Source organism: Aphelocoma coerulescens, chromosome 3 (assembly GCF_041296385.1).
Source record: "Aphelocoma coerulescens isolate FSJ_1873_10779 chromosome 3, UR_Acoe_1.0, whole genome shotgun sequence".
In the NCBI taxonomy this organism is placed as follows: Eukaryota; Metazoa; Chordata; class Aves; order Passeriformes; family Corvidae; genus Aphelocoma; species Aphelocoma coerulescens.
Window position 1 is genome coordinate 89758599 of NC_091016.1, and position 17646 is coordinate 89776244.

Below are 17646 nucleotides of genomic sequence, written 5' to 3' on the forward strand. Positions count from 1 at the left end.
ATTAGGCAGTGGCAGAGGTTTTAGAGGCTGGAAGAAACTTTGAAGCAGAGAGATGACAGACTAATTATTCACAAATTGTCCATCTAAGTATGTATCTGTGGATCTGCCCAATAACCAAAGTGTTCATACTCTTTCCAAATATACCTATTCTAATTCTGACTAAAGGGATATGTACTTTTTTCTAGACAAAAAGCGCAATAATTTCCTGGGTTTTGTCAGGAAAATATCTTGAAAGATGTTTCTGTTTCCCTTCTCTACCATGCCCTTCATTTTTTCTAGTATGTCATACTGTTTTATAAAAGATTCTGTAAACAGCATCCCTGGATTTAATTCATACATATTACTAGGAAAAAAGGATGCAACAGTAATAACCTGTAGTAACAGGGACACCTGGAGTCCAGAAGGCCCCTGTTTTGATGGGAAGAATAGGTATCATGAAGCAGCTTTCCCACCATGTGAGGAGTCTGTTCCACATAATTTCTCTTTCTTCAGATTTGTTTCAAAGTGGCCAGATTCTTGCTAACTGAGGAAATTGAACTGAAAAATCATTCTTAGCTCTCGCTTCAATACAGCAGCAACCGAGAGTGGGATATATGCACAAAGAAACCTTCAATTTCTTCTTTTTCTTTAGTTCCTTTTTAATCAAATCCATGCTTTGGGGTATTTTGCTTATATGACTTGAGGTTTTTAACCCTTTGAAATATGTAAGAATGGAAAAGAAGGAACATTTGAGTTTTTGTAACTTTTCCCTTCCCATATTTTCTTAGTTACATCACTGCTGTTCTTTTTAAGTGGTTTGCGCCCAGCAGAAGATATTCTTTTTCAAAACCTTGTGTTTGAAAAAAACAGTCTTTTTCTTTTTTTCCCTAACATTCCCTCTTTCTCTCCCTAGTTTGCATTAGCAGGGATAAAGGCTTTGCTGAAGGAAAGAAACTCTCCGTCACAGCCGTGCAAGTGAAAGGGGCCACATGAGTGAAATGGGCTGGAACCTGGAACATCCTTTTCATGCTGGTATACTTGAAACTGGCCTCAAAAGAAGGGCTTTTCATCACTTAAGCAAGCAAAGCAGATGGAATAAGCTCAGGAATCTTACCAACTTCTTAGTGGTGCCAATTTCACTTAACTAGTCCTTCAAGTAGAACCACACATTAGCAACTTTGGATTCTCTTCCATTTCCTTGTCCTTACTCTGTGGCTGAGAACTTCTTGCCAGACCCACAAAGGTATTTAGGTGGCTGTTTCCCATATAAGTGTCCAACTTGACAAAGTGAAATCAAAACCTTTTGAATCCTGATGAGCTATATCCTTCCTTTCCTTTGTTATTGTGAACTTCATTTGGCTTTTATGGCATTTATTTTTCAGAAGAGGATAAAACATTTTATCACTTATGAAAATGTGGTTACAATTTGTATGCAGCTCTATAGAATATTACTTGGAGGTGTAACTCTTGCCATGCCATTTTCTGAATAGTCTATTTACTAAGTGTTAATGTGAGTCCCAGCAGGGTGCAGTTAGTAAACTTATGGGTGTTTAGAAGCATTACACCAAAGGCTGTATTTAATTCCCGAGCCTGCAATTAGAAAACATGTAACTAATGCTTGCTCATACAAATTGATTCTATTGTCTGAGGTATTTGGATGCTGCTTTGAATTGAGGACAATTAGGCTGTTGCCCTTTTCAGACCCTGCACACAAGTGTCTATACACACATATGCACTTAGACGTGTATATATATGTATGCATACGTGCATCTATGTATGCATGTGTGCACTCTCTAATGCATACAGAACCCCGAATTTGGCGCAAACTCCCTGGCTGTAGTTCTGCTGCAGTGCTCAGCAGAAGAGTTTGAGATGATTTATCCTGCAGGAGATGCCTACACTGCTATTGCTCTGGCTGCTTCTGTAACTGTGCTCTCAATCCCAGATTCACCTTGTCTACACTTATGCCACCTGAAAATGAGGAGCCAGGCATTGACTGAGTGCTCCCATTTCTGTTTAACTACAGAGAAAACTCAGACTCATGCTGAGACACCTGGACTTTCAGTTGCTACAGTTTTGTGAGATTAGTCCTATTCCCAATGGCATGTCTGAGGTCCCACTGGAAATCTTTGCTGAAGCTAGGCTGGAAACAGGATTCCCAAGGGAAAACTAGCAGCCAAGCCCTTGAACCAGCTTTTCTTTCACATATAATGGATCTGTGCATTTCAAACTGTAGTTATTCTGTAGTCAAATTCTTGATTTTCTTAATTAAGACTGAGATTTGTTTAAAACTAATTTTAATCCATGGCCCTGCAAGTGTTTGTCTTAATCTATATAGCTGTAGGAAATAGAAATTTAAAAAAAAATCAGCAAGGTGTACTTTTTAAGTATAACTGACTTTAAGTTCCTGAATTATGTCTGAAACACCCTTTTTATCATATCTTGATTACACTGCTTCATGATGTACATATATAAAGCCTATCTTTATTTTAGAAGATAAACTATTATTAAAAAGGGTGGAAAAATCTAACTACAGCAAACTTCTTTGCACTAATTTGTCCCTAACTTTTGTGCAGGCATCCTCAATATGCACCACACCTGTTGGCTTCATGGGCCGGAGTCTGGAGTCATTAACACAGAAATAAACTCAGCTGCTGTTTTGTTTCACTGACCTCCTTTTTTTCTGAAACATTATTTTACAGCTTTTCCCATTACTGTCTGTGAGTGATACAAAGTGAACAAGAACTCTCAGGTCCTCATGGATACAGTCTATTTCTAATCTCAGGTGTGACATCTTCCCAGTGTCACAAGTCATTTGCCATCCCCAGCTCTCCTCACTTCCTAGCCTGCAGATAGTGAACCTGCAGAAGGGGCATACGAAGGGGTAAGAGGAAAGGCTGAAAATAAGGATCTTCCAGCAGGCTAAATATATAAAATAAATCTGTAGAGGAGATCAAAAGGGTATTTCAGACCAGCATTTGTAAAATTATATGTTTTTAATGAAAACTGTAATTGAGGAAATAGTTTTTCTTTAAGAAATGTCAGTATTTACTTAGACAGCAGCAGGAGACAGTCTGCCAAGAATGTCTAGATTTTGCTTGGTATTGGAGTTAATCCTGCAACAGACCTAAATTTAACATTTTTTTTAAGGGTTGGGGGCATGAGGGGTGGATATCAGCAAAGAAGGAAACCCTCAAAGCTTTGATCTTTCATAGTGTTTTCTTGACTACTCTACTACCTGTTGAAACCACACAACCTTGTCTTTTTAATGGGAAAAAGGACAGTATGTGACTATGTTTGTCTATGATGGCATTCTGTGGGAATGTGGGACTTGTGGGTCAAAGATGTGTTTGAAGCTATTTCTGTGGATGGTACCAGCTGCTTCTTTGCCAGTCTGGCACTGGAAAGGCGTCTGCACCAGCAAAGAGCCCAGCTCTGAGAGCGCGTACGTCCCTCTTCTCATCCCACCACTGCTGCAGCTACTCAGTGAGCTGAAAAGGAAAACAAGCCTGTCTAAACAAGCCTGACAACTGAGGCAAGGATGGAAGCAGATAGGTCAGTCTTGGCAGAAATGCACAGAATCCTTGCTGTGTCTTAGTTAATGCAAGGCTTTCTCGTCTCAAGGAGATTTGCCTGGCTGGAACTTTAGATAGAATTGCAAAAAAAAAAAAAAAAAAAAAATCAAAAACAAACAAGGAAAATAAATAAAATACAAAAAGGCCCACCACCAAAACAAAATGAGCTCACTTACCGTAACTGGGGAATTGCAAAGTGCAATATTTTCCTGACTCCAGGCTAGGAAAATGTGTTGTTCTCTTTTCCCCTGAAATCTCCAGGGACATCAAGAGAATCAGCAGAAAGCAGACTGGTTTGTCTTAAAACCAGTGGCAAGGGTTCCCTGGTAGGCAGTGTTGCTAAGCCTTGCTAGTATTTCTCAAGACAGGTAGCAAAGCTTGCATCAGATCAATTTGTTTTCTTTGCAAAAGCCCAGAGTGTATCTCAGGGAACATGATACCATTTCCCTTTTTATTTTCTAACTAGCATTACTTGGGATAGACATTTACAAAACTTGTCTTTTAATGGGCAAAGGCGAGTGAAATGATCAGATACTAAATATCAGACACACATATCTATTTGGAAATGCCATTAAAAGTTTTTTATTACTCCAGGCAATAATATAAGGGTGAATTAAATTGAACTTCTGCAATCAAAGAACATTTAATCATATTTGTAAGTAAACCCAATGGGCTATCCACTATCTCTGCAGGTGCAAAAGGATTCTGACTGCCAAAAAACCATAGGTTTTACTGATTGATTTTCCTGTAAACAAAACTGGAGAATGAAGCTACTGTAGTGACCTTGGGATTTCCACCTATAGACATTTTATAAATATTTGGTGATACCTAAAATGTACTTTGAACGTGTGTTTATTATAATATACAATACTAAAATGAAAAACAGAATAAACTCCAATTACTTCCTAAACATTTTGCCTGATAAATCTGGAACATGTTAAAAATATTTTAGGAATAATTGAAACATTTCACACATTCAGCATTGATGCAGCATTCTTTTTTATATCTAAACCATCTGTGTGCTACCCGGTGCTTGTCAGATGGGCACAGTGAAAAGGGTCTGCTGATTTTCTGGGAATTGTTCTGGCTGAGAAAGCATTTGACCAGTATAACCACACAGGTCACGATTTATTAGCCAAGGCAGCACGTCACAGCACACAGGCAGGTATCCAACATGAAACTCGCCTCAGAAAGCTGCAACCCCTACTGTTTTCCCCTGGAACCTAATCCAGAAAACATGACTTGAGGGAGGATCCAGCAGAGGAGTTTCATGATCTTCTGATGTTTCATGGAAATGCGTTTGGAAGCTATTTTTCTGGGGTAATCCATCATGAAATAATCATGGAATAAATGTCTCTTATATAAAGATTCAACTATTCCTCCCTTGGCTTCTCTATCCACTGCAGTGGTCACTACAACAGTGGTCCTACTTCTGCCTTATACAGACAGAATATCTCCTTTCCATTCCCAGACCTCATCTCTGTATTTCTGATTATCATGTTAGCCTTTTTAACCACAAAACAATTTTAGGAATTCATGGATAGTAGATTATTTGTAACAATTTCCCCAGCCCTTTTCTGCTTCCTGTGATGTAGCACCCCATCCTGTAAACGTAGCGTGTACACTTTAATTTCTAAATATGAACCTGTATTTGGCTGCATTTGGTTACACCCAGCTTATGGGGTGAGCCAGATCACCTTCACTCGCAGGAGTACTCTCATCTTTACTGCTTTCAAATCTGTGCCATCTGAAAAATGTGTTAGCAATCATTTATGTGGTATTTGTGATTTAAATAAAGATGATGTTGGGTGGAAAGGAGAAAGGGGTGATTTCCCTTCCAGAAAGTTGCCACCCATTGATAACTGCCCATAAAATATGTATGCTGAAGTCTGGTAGATACTTTTAAAAATGGTATTTCTTGGAATTTTACAGTCAGTTAAGTGGTTTGTCAGACTTTCATTTGTTGAAATTATTTTTCTCTGAATAAAATCAGGTTGACTTGATAAGCTCCAGCTTCTCTAAAGTCATAGTACTTGGCAGAGATTTTTACCTCTGCCTTCAGTATCCACCATTTCCTGTGTGCCACTCTCAAATGAAAGCTAGGCTAGTCAGCTTACATTTATTTGGATTGTCCCTCTCCCTTTTTTTTTTTTTAATTACATACATAGCATTCACTAACCACCTAAAGTAAGATCCTTAGCTGCTCCTCAAGATGTCTTGGGGACAATTAATCTAGCCTTTCTGAATTGAACAGAGCTAAACAGACTTGCATTCTCCCAGTTTACTGCTAGCTCAGAAAACATTTCATCGGCATCATATGATACTCATACTTCCTCCAGCTTTGATCCACCAGAACAGAAATACTTATTGAATGCATCTGTCTCATAACGTCTCATTACTAGGAGTTTAACCATCAACATTTAGTAATGGACTCACAGAAGTTCCTTTTATACTTCATGTAAATTTATGGAAGGCATTTCTTGTCTCATGTGACGTTTACCCTCTTTTCCCCTATGCAGTGTATGGGGGGAGAAGCAGCTGGTTGGTGCAGCTAAGGTTGGGAAAGCTCTAAGGAGGCAGAGCTTATATGAACCAGGCTTGGGCAAAACCACCCAAACACCTGGGAGCTGCTTCTTTAGGGAATCTCCTGGAGGAGATTTTGGACAGAGAAGTCTTACAGTGTTAGGGCCCGATGCCAACTGTAAGGCTCTTGTAACACATTTTTAAAAACACCTTTTTTCTTCCTAGTGAGCTGACCAGGTGCTTTCTTTCTGATCATGCTACCTGACCCAGGACACAAGATCTCTGTGCTCCCATGAGGCTGCTTCTTGTGTTGGTGAAGTCCTGACATCAGCAGAAGAATGATGATGCAAAAGAATGCCATTGTCTTAAAAAGGAGGAGCAGGACAGACTATCACTTCATCTCATCCAAGCTCTCGTGCTCAGCAGACCATGATGCCTCACCCAAACAGGCTGTCTCAGCTCCTGCCAGCACAGGTGAGATCATCGTGCTGCTGGCTCATGCCAGGCTATCAGTTATAGACAGGTGGCTCAGCAGCCCCCAGAGAGTTGTTAGGAAAGCCAAGGATATGTTGGCTGTCACCAGGCCACAGAGATCAAGACACAGCTGGAGCAGAGGGAGAAGGACCAGGGATGTCTCTGTGAATACCACTGGGGCATGAACGGCACTTGCCCCAAGCTTGAGACTTCCCAACGCTGGCACCACAGCACCTGGTGCCAGTTCCTGGGGAGGTTGCCCAGCTGGCAGGGGTCTGGCATGCTGCTCCAGATAATCCCTCATGGAGGCATTGGTGTGATGCCCCTCACAGCCAGCACAAACGTCCCCTGAAGCAGCTTTTCCGAGCAGCCTTGGGTCTCTCTGCAGTGTGGCACAAGCAGAGGCAGGTGCAAGATGGCTGGGGTGGAGCACTTGGTGCCATGGCTTTTTCCACATTTTTGGTGGCAGTGCCTCTGCAGCCACCCCTTCCACTAGAGCCCCACCAGGACCTTCTCAGTGACCCAGGAATGAACCACCTCCTTAGGTCAGGTTCCACGTACAGAACTGAGCTGGAAGAGATAAAATAAACCCAAATCCACCCATCTGGTGCTCACTGCAGGACCTCTGCCAGCATGGAGTTCCACTGGGATCCAGGCCTTACATGTTATATTTTCTGCAGATATTCTCACAATTAAAAACAGGACTACAAAGGAATCTGGGAGGGAGCTCTTGGCAGCATGTTGAAAGCCCCTGAATAATTTTTAAAAAGAAGATTAATGTAACTGTTGCTGGTACCTCTAGGGAAAAGAACAGCTCCATTTTGCAGCAGGCTGTAATTTGTAAATTGAATCTAATACTGCCACATAAATAATACTGCAGAAATTAAATCTGGAGAAAGGTGTGAAATGAGAGAGCTACAGCATCTAAGAAGCAAATGCAGCAAACATTTTTACAGTCACTGCAGAGCAGAATGCATTAACAAACATTTCTATTGTTCAAGTCAGCTCTCTGCTAAATGAGAATAACATGCACTTTATATCACAGGGAAAGTGCCAAATATTGCAAATTTTTCTTCTATTTCCTCGGAGCTAGCCTCTTTGGTCTCCATGTTGCAGTCTTGTGTTATTGTTCCAAGAAAACTTTTGTGTCCTCAATGTATTCTCTATAAACTCTAAGAACTCCAACTTAATACGAAAGCTTTGTATTTTTCCTGTCTGGGATAGAGGTCATGGAGCTACCAGAATGCATATGTGCATGAAAACATTACCATCTCTTAAAAAATGAGCAAAATGTAAAAATGTCCTATTTTTGTCCTTTCATCCCCTGGCAAATGTGACATCCAGAAGCCTGCACACAAGCCTGATCCCAGAGTGTGAGACTTTATTGGTATTTAGAACACTCTTGTAACACGTTACTCACTGTAAATAGTTGTATCTACTAGAACTTATAACTAGTAAAGGAAAAAGTAAACTTCTATGTGCTGTTAAAGTGGTTTAAGCAGTAATTTTCTGAGATAAGGGCTCAAATTTCATCAAAGGGAACATTTCACAGGCAAGTATTCCTTAATGTCATCCTATGGTCTATAGGTTTCTCTTTTCATTTTCTGTGTGTCTGTCACCTTTGTTTTCGCACCTTCAGGCAAATGTCTCCTTTGGCACAACAAGGTAGCAGCTGGATCATCTCCCTTCCTATGAATTGTGCTAAAGTCTGGTCCCCTGCTCTGCTCCAACCCACCCAATGCCCATGTAAAGGGAGGAAGAACATCAGCATTGGCTGTGAAGTGACCAAAGGTAATTTTCCAGCTTTGTCATGGACACTGCCTTGACTCCCAGAGTATCCTATCACTGGGAGTAGAGTGTGTGCAGGGTGATGAGTGAGTTGAATGTTGTACTCTTCATTCTATTAAGTCAAACAGACCATCTGTGTTCAATAAGTCACAAAAAGTCCAAAAGTTTCATAGGTCTTTGCCTTGTTTTGGGCAGCTGCCATGTTCTGGTTGCAGTTTTTACTCCTGTCAAAATGTTTCTCAATGCATAGAACTTTAGGCTTTCTGATTAGAAGTACTTGTGTGGTATCAGCCTCAAAAAATTCAGATTCAACAAAAAAATGTGGATGCCATTTTCTATAGCTATTTCTAGAGTTTTCTGAAACCTGTGGAAAGATTGAAAATTTCCAGCCTGGAACAGAATATTTCTACAATTCCAGGAATTGATTATAATTTTTTTTTTTTTTTTTTTTTTTTTTTTTTTTTTTTTTTTTTTTTAGAGCTGGAAGGGAAACACTTTCCAAGCCACCAGTGTTTATTGCAGTATGGGTATTATCATAGAAAATCAGAAGGGAGAGAGAGACTTTCTAAACATACATGCTATTTAACACCTCAGAGGACGTCCAATATAACATTTAGTTGTATATAATGCTTCACCAACTTTGAATCTGATGCACTATAGAAGTTGCTTTCTTGCAGAATTTCTGTTACTTCTTGTGAACATCTTGGATTTTATCTTTTTTTTTTTTAAGATGAAAACAAAACCCACATGGTACTTGGGCAACAAGCCATTTCTTTCTGGATTTTTGAAATGCTTGAAGTCCCATAACTTACAAACATGAGAACAGCTGTAGCGGGTGAGATGAAGGGCCTGTCCAGCCCAGTATCCTACATCTAATAGTGTGGCAAGACCAGAGGGGAAGAGCAAATGAGCAAAACAAATGCATGTGGTACTTCTGTTGTCTCCCAGCCGCCCACCACCTGCACCACAAGCATTTCTCTTGGCAGATGTAGAGATATAATTTTTATTAATTTGGTAACCCTTAAGGGGATACAAACACAAACTGTGGGTCGCTTTGTTTTTGCATGGATTCCAGCCATTTTAATGAACCCAGAAGGTAGGAAGGAAAAAGAAACATCGCATAGGATGGGAAGGGACTCTCCTGAGTCCAGGCTCCCTGATTGTGAATTTCTATGGAAGACTACTCAATTTCTTGTTCAAGATGAGGTGGTTTTGCTAAAGCCTGTAGCAGCACTACACAGGCCATGGTTACTTCAGGCACACTCCTGTGATACTCTTTTTGTGCCCCACCCTTCCCCACTCCTCACTGGACTCCGTGTTAATGCTGTACAGTTTTACCCCAAATGTCAGTAAAAGGGTCAACCAAACAGCTTTTTTACCTGAATTTTGAAGTAGGCAAGAACAGCCTAGTGGACAGGCCATGACTTGTTAGTCCATTAATGGTATACCCTGGGTACCCAAGGAATATCGACTCCTGTTGCTCACCCTACACCTTCCTGTGGACAGTTCCAGGGCATGGGAGGAAGTCTATCCATCTATCCTTTCTCTGGCCCCCAGGAAAAAGGCCTTCATTAGCTGTGGCAGGGTGACGGCGTTTTCGTTGACAAACGGGACAGGGAGCCGGGACAGGTGTTCCAGGAGCCTTTTATTATTTTATTCTCAGTCTCACATACAGGGTTGAGACAGAGATGGTATAAAGCTCACGCTGTCCCAGACATCCAAAGACTTCCTGGTTACAGAGCATTCTTAAAATCTTCTTAGCCAATTAGCGTACTTCTAAAATTTACAGACAACTGTTTTAACCAATCGACAACAGTGCACATACATCTGTTGTACACAACACTTGCTTGTTATACCTTATATAAGAGCACACAATATTCTATTATTAAGCTTAAACTTATATATCTTGCTAAGCATATTTTTTGCAACTTCAAAACCTATCTCTGCCAAACCTAGAAACTCTAACCATTGTTTTAATGTCCTTGCTTGCTATTAATTGTATCCTTCTTCTATCTTCAAGTTTTTGCAGCTAAAGCTGATCTCTAAACTCTTCTGCTTTATTCCTGAATCCTGCTTTTTTTCTCACACCTAAGAGCCTTTCTACCTTTTGTGTTTCCCCACAGCAGGGGAGGCAAACCTGCTCGCCTCAGAGTGGCACCTCCTGGTTGCTAGAGCTGCTGGGGACCTGAGGGTGGGATTAGCTTGCCACTGTCCATCCCTTTCACATGGTTAGCAGCAAGAGGCATTTGGAGGCATTGGGTGTTCTCCAGCAAGGGATTGCCTGTTGTAAGTGGTCCTTAGACAGCCGGATAGTCCTCCTGGGGGAAGGCATTATAACTATTCCTGGACATCTAGATGGGATGTCTGTCTGTCATCTAGCCTTGCTGATCAAATCGCACCATGTCCTCAAGAGGTGAGTATTCGTTAAAGACCTGGTTCTCACTTTCTCAATGCAGAATCACTCTTACTCTCCCCAGCTCCTGAAAAGAAAAAGGGGGGATGGGAGGGGGGAAGAGAGAAGAAAGCCATGAAAATTCAAAGTTCATCTAAATCTGTCGACATGTGCATAACGCATGTTTGTGTCTATTAATCACTGCTGGGGAAACACAAAGCCACAATGCCATTATGGAAAAAACAACAGATCATTCCAAAGCCATATGGCCACCACCATTGATCCTCACATCCAGGAATCAATGAATGATCTTGACTGGTAAGAATGTAGAATAAGAGCCAATATTATAACTCTGCTGCTTCTACAGACTGTGGAGAAATACACTTGGAGTGTAATTCAAAACTGCAACAAAGGGCACATGAATGTGCTATTGGTATTTGCTATCAAAGGATCTGATCATGTGGAGTGATGTGCTCCAAGAGTGATTACAGCAACATTTAAAAAAATTACATTGCCCTATTTGTTCCTTAATAAATCAGTTTTTTAACAGAATCCTGAGCGAGTTGGAACCCGAGTTATGTGGACAATCCCCCAAATCCTTGATATATATGATCCCATATATTTGGGTAGGAATACGTATATACTGAATATGACAAGTGGATGTGGGACTCAGTGTCTTTGTTTTGGTGCTTTCACTGATGCAGAAACCAGATAGGGAATTTCCAGCTAGCATAACAGGCTCTAAATGTCTTCAACCATGTTTATAAGCTGTGTTAGAAGGTTGGTGGTCTCTGACATGGTCTTTAAATGCAATGGGCCAGATATTCAGCTGGTCTTAATTGTGACTCTTTTGTCTTTGAGAGAACCATGCCAATTTAACCCAGTGCAGGATCTGGCTCAGCATGTCCTTTCCAGAGTGTCTGCTTAATCTGTGTAAATCTGAGTTAATCTAAAGTAGCTATCAATGTCATTTAAAACTATCTCAAGGAATAAACTTCTCTTTACAAGGATGAAATAGCATCCAGAGATATTTCCTTATAAAATGAGCCTTCAAAAGCTGATCTCCCACTCTGCAGAAACATTCAGCAGTCTTCAGTTCTCAGCTGGCATAGAAAGAGGGTCTAAATTTTAATCTCTCAATGGACCATTCAAGAAAATTTGGATTTGTCCTGCAACTTCGTGTGATTTTCAGTTTAAAACCTCAGATAAATAGATAGGAAAATGTCTTGTTACAAGGTACTGTTAACCTCTTCAGGCAAGGTTTACAGCAAGAATGAAAAGCAGCAGTGACACACATTCCCCTTCACTGACATTCATGGCTTCTCTCCAGGCTGCAGAGAAGGGTCACTCCCCTCTCAACTTTTATAAAGTTCAGTGTTCCCACTGGGTTGGCATTTGCATCTTTTTATTATAGAAGGCCTATGGGTTTTAGGGGTTTTTTTCTGGCTTGTCTAGTTCAAGCTACTGCTGTCCCTGACATGTACAGCAGGTTTTCCAGAGCTGAATGAGGAGCCACCAAAAGTATTTCTCTTTCCTCAGCGTTTTCCTAGTTGGCACAGCCCCCCTTTGGAAGTGAGACATGGTTCAAATGCCCACTGCTCATGGGAGTGTATTCCAGGCCATGAAGTGTTGAGGAGGATGTTTGGCCACCTCCCCATATGTTAAAACACTGAACTGGATATTCAGTCTGGGATTTTTCCCTTCCTGCCAGAAGGTTGTCACAGGCCAGACATAATTCCCAGAAGGCAAGGCATCTGCAGCCACCCTTTTTTTAAGGAAAAGATAGTGAATCTGTATTGGCATGATCCTTGCAGCAGCACCCTGGTGAAGCTGAAGCAGGCCAGAAGAATAGCTCCAGGGGCTATTTCCAGGGACTGTTTTTCAGGCTGTGCTTGGGAGAGAGGCTGGAGGGTGGGTTGAAAAATCCAGTTTCCAAAGAATGATGTAACAGAATAAATCTGTGAACCTGTGGAGTTAGGAGGAAGTTCCTTGGATGCCAGTGATACCTAAATACTAGATACCAGGCAGGGGTAACACCTGTGGTGCCAGGGGCCTGTGCAGGGAGCACCCTGCACCACACAGCTATGCTGGGCTGTCTCTGTGTCCCAGATGCAGGAACTATGCATGTGCATCCCTTTGGCTGACTATCAGGCAAGAATGCATGAAAATTAAACAAATTACTGGTTATTACGAGAAACATATTTCACTAATTGGCTTCCGAGGGCAACATTTTATTGGGCAACAACTATCAATAAGCAAAGTGTGGCACTTGTTTAGTATTAGAACTTTATTCTAGCCTAAGGGAAAGGAAAGACTAAAGGATCAAGGAGACAAATGAAAAACAAACACGGAAAGCTGCAAAGTTAAAAACACTGAGGGGAGGAAGCCACAAGGGAATGGGATTAGATTTCAGAGTCTCTGTAAGTGAGCACTAGGATCTTTTTTGTAAATTAATTCCACACTTAATTTTTGGAATTCTTTCTTACTTTTCCAGATTCCAGCCAAAACTAAGTCAGATGAAATGTTATAGGAGGTTGGCATCCTGGGATGTAGTGGTAAACTAGTTTACTTTCCCAGTTTCCTTTCATATGTAGATTAAGCACTGAATTTTCTTTTGTCATTGCTTGCAAAGATCTAAGTTTCCTTCCTAAGGCATCATCTTTTATTAATCAGCTTATCCACAACAGAGTCCAAAGAGACTGGAAATGGGTTCAGACAGATGTTGATAAATGTCTTAAGTTTCTTATAAACTAAATCAAGGCCAGCCATGTTTTATTAATCAGCTAACCTTCAAACATACTTTGCCCTCTGCATACTGTATCACACTTTATATGCCATCCTGTTTACACTATTTGTCCCAATTTTATTCAAGGCTGTTAACATCCTTTTTTTAAAAAGGTAAATCTAATGTATATCTATAACACAGTCATACACTATTTGTCCCAATTTTATTCAAGGCTGTTAACATCCTTTTTTTAAAAAGGTAAATCTAATGTATATCTATAACACAGTCATAAGGGGTAAATGATATCATCTGCTAAAATACATGCCACATACCAGGTGTGGTAAGAATTTGGAAATACTCATTTCTTTATTGTTATACTTCCTCTTCTTTAATTTTATTTAATTTTTTATACCTTTTGCTGATAAAACATTCAACAGTTTATACATATTTAGCAGTTTAGCTGATACTATCACCTTGCCATGGAAAATAGACTTCTGTCATGCCCCTGAAGCTTTCCCCTGTCTCCAACAGCAATGTTGTGGAGTAGATCATACTATCCCACTTCCAAGAGCCTGTTCTCAGTCCAGACTGAATGGAAAACCCTAGGCCGTTCCAGATCAACATGCGGTCTCATGATGGATCCCAAATCCTTCAGCTGTTGCAAAGCGTGAAGTGGACACTTGAACATGCACTTTGGTTTTACAGATCATTAACATCCTTCATATAACTCATAAGTATTTACAGTAAAGCTTCCATAAAAGAACTGCATGGAGGCACAAATGACTGGGTAAGCCCTGTGATGAGGGTGATCTGTGAAACCAGAGGACCTGTATAGTATTTCCAATGGAAAATTTGATGATAGGGACAGATGACAACCCAAGGAAAATGTTTAGGGAGGTGGGGAGAGCATGGACAGTGATGTCTGGCTCAAAGTGTTAGAGAGATGTCGATTTGAATGTCCCCCAGTGACCAGAACTGTGAATGTGATTGGTGACATTATCACCCCCAAGAAAAAGCTTAGATTATTTTAGAAGACGGAGAAAAAAAAAAAAAAAAAATCCTTCCAAATAGCTTTTGGCAACTTATTTTTTTAATCTGTCCCTGGAGGTTAGTGTTTTAAAGGCATGACAGTGTTATTGAAAGAAGCATTACTGCAATTAGGGGAACATGACTGGTTAAAAGTGTCCTGCAGTATGCCTTACAGCATGACATCTACAGGATTGGTTTTTTGTGCTCCACAAACCCAATTGTCAGATGTTTTGCAGTATCAGCCCTCATTAGAAAGCAAGTTACACAGAGAACATATCTTCAAGAGGTACCTTTTCTTTCTGATGGTGTTATAGAATTTTAGGCTTTTGAAAGCTGATTTTTCAGAGATGTTGCACATTTTATCTTTCATTAAAGTATTTTAGGGGTGGAGAGATATCATAATTTTGAAAAAATCCAATACCTTCTACCTTGGGCAAAATCCTGTTAACACTGTCATGGATTACAACTTTATCATTGACTTAAATGGGTTTTTTTTGTCATTGATAAAGTTTGCACTATGTCTGCTAAAGCTCAAAATTATATATGTAAAACAGAGAATGAAGAAAAAAGGAGGTACAGTCAGAAGCTCCTCTCACAAATATGGCTCTGGGATATGCAGCTGAGAACAGGACGTTCACACAGGCACAAAATCCCAAGTAACGTGTATCATGAAACACTTCCTATTAGGTCAAAGTTACACTGCTGATTCATTAAAATACAAAGTGTTCCACTCAGACTTCAACTTTCAAATGAAATCTTCTGAAAAATGGATCATTGTGGCTGAAACAGCATGAAGTCCTGTCCTGTCTTCTATACTCCTCTCCCCTCCCAAGTTTCTTACAAAGTCTTCCTATGGGAAAAGTAATGAGAAGATAAGCAGAATTCAAGCAGAGAACCTTGAAATGCAGCAAATAATTTATCTCAATAAAATGGAGTATCCATGAGAGATCTGAAAAGACCAACAGATAATTAAAGTGATACATGATTGGAAAACTGTTTCTGACTGTGTCAATTAGACATCTGTTAAATGTTTTAACAGAAACTAATGAAACTGTGGTGAAAAGAGAAAAAAAAAAAAAACAAAAAGATGTCTCCAATTTACTAGACCTATTGTTTCACAAATGCATTCCCCATTGTACCTCAGTGTGCTAAAACACTTTAAACGTCTTGCTCTCATCAGGTTCTTGCATAAAGGATCCCCTCTGCTCCTTAGGTGCTTTCTGACAAGTGTAAGATTCCCCTTTGCTAACCAGCCTCAAATCTCACTGAAGCTAATGGGAAATCAGGATGGTCCTTCACCATGCAGGTTTTGGCCCAGAGGCACAAATGAAAATACTTTCACCATCTTTATCGTGTCCAGGAGATGAAAGGAGAAATTTCAGTGGCGCTTAGCACTAACCTTGTAGGCCTCATATTCTGTGCTTTTTCCAGGACACAGAAATCCCATGTGCCAATTCCTCTATTTTTATTGTAGCTGATGAAAGTTCCCAGCATGGAGAATCATGAGAGTCTAACTGCCAAAATTCCCTTGCGAAAATCCAGCCTCTAAAAAAGTTGGTTTTCCCTCCAGAAAAGTTCATGACTGCTCAGTGCAGGGTGTTGTGCTGAACACCAGTTCCAAGGATTTTCCTGTATCACCCTCACATGAAGTTGTAGCATTATCCCCTGCCAGGCTGTTCTGCAGTGAACACTACATTTCACTGAGGTTTAAAGCAGAAAAACTTCTCTGTAAACAGCAAGTGAGCTGCAAGATTGAACAGCCACCTCTTCCATGAAAAGAGGGACTATCAGTGGGTGCACTAAAGCTTGAAATGCCTTGCTTTCTAAAATCAGTAATTTATTTTCCTATCAGCTATATTTATATGTAGCAGCAGGCAGCCAGAAGCTCACTTGAGCTGGACAGGAAATTTTTGACATTATAGTTGTCAAAAATCTCTTAGCTATCCCAGTGACATCAATAGAAAAATTAGGACCATGCCTATCCTAGCAAAATAAATAAGAACAGGACACAAGCATGGGCTTTCAGCACAGGCCAACTATCCTTCTTCCAAGAACAGCTCAAATAAAATAACAAAGACTTTCTTCTTCAGTTTCTTGGGATGTCCTCAGAGGGGATGTTCACTGCAGTTTGTATTTCTTGTTCTGTGTAATTTGCTGAAAAATCTCAGCTGTACCCCTTCAACATAGCCATCAACTGGAAAGATCAATTGCTCTTAGTGGGTGAACCACCTTTCCCACTCTCTGCAGGATGTCAGGACAGGGCAGGAACCCCCTAAACTCCCCTAATCACTCCCTCTAACCTGGGAGTTGTTCAAACTCTGCTGTAGCAGCAGCAGACACAAACCATGGTTAAAATGGGCTATTGCATGGTGTCCCAGTGCATCAGCCCTCCCCAAGGACTCATCAGCAGAGTGCTCAGCTTTGGTGGGGCAGAGGCACTGGGGCTTTACTGCTGCCCTCTCCACCATGCCCAGAGCCGTGGTCTGAGCCTGGGGAGCTCCTGTGCAGCGTGTGGCGAGCGAGCAGCTCCGGCGTGTGCCGCCTTTATGGCGCAGATGTTGGGCCAAGTGTCACAGCTCCAGCTGCTGGCTTTGAAGGTGGAACCCTAATCCCATGCCAGGGAGCAACCACAGGGAGCAGCTGAGGGCTGTGAGTGTGTGCACGTGAGTGTGAGCCTGTGTGTGTGTGTGTGTGTGTGTGTGTGTTTAGAAAAGCATTAATATGTCTGGCTGTTGGCGGGAAAATGACTTGTTAAATTGCTCAGAGGAGGCCTGGCCCACCTATAGTGAGACTGGAGCAGTGTGTAATCACAGGGAGTGTAACTGATGGGAAAAATGTGCTGGGTTTACTGAGTGTAATAGATGCTAAAAGGTACAACCTGCTGTGTAGTTTAACAGCTCCTATTAAACCCCCAGACAAAGCATTTTCTGGGACTGTGGAAATTCTACAAAATTGCCTGTCCTAAAAGTCACTGGTGAGCACAAAGCATTTCTCTTTTTATAAACAGAATCATAAAAATAAAAAATAGAAAAAGCAGTTTCTGAATATGTGATTGGATTAATGAAATTAACAGAGTACTACTAGTTTAAAAGAGTTTAATGATGCTCTAAGGAAAATGCAAACTGAAGTCATTAAAAAAAGCCAGCAACTGAATGAAGCTG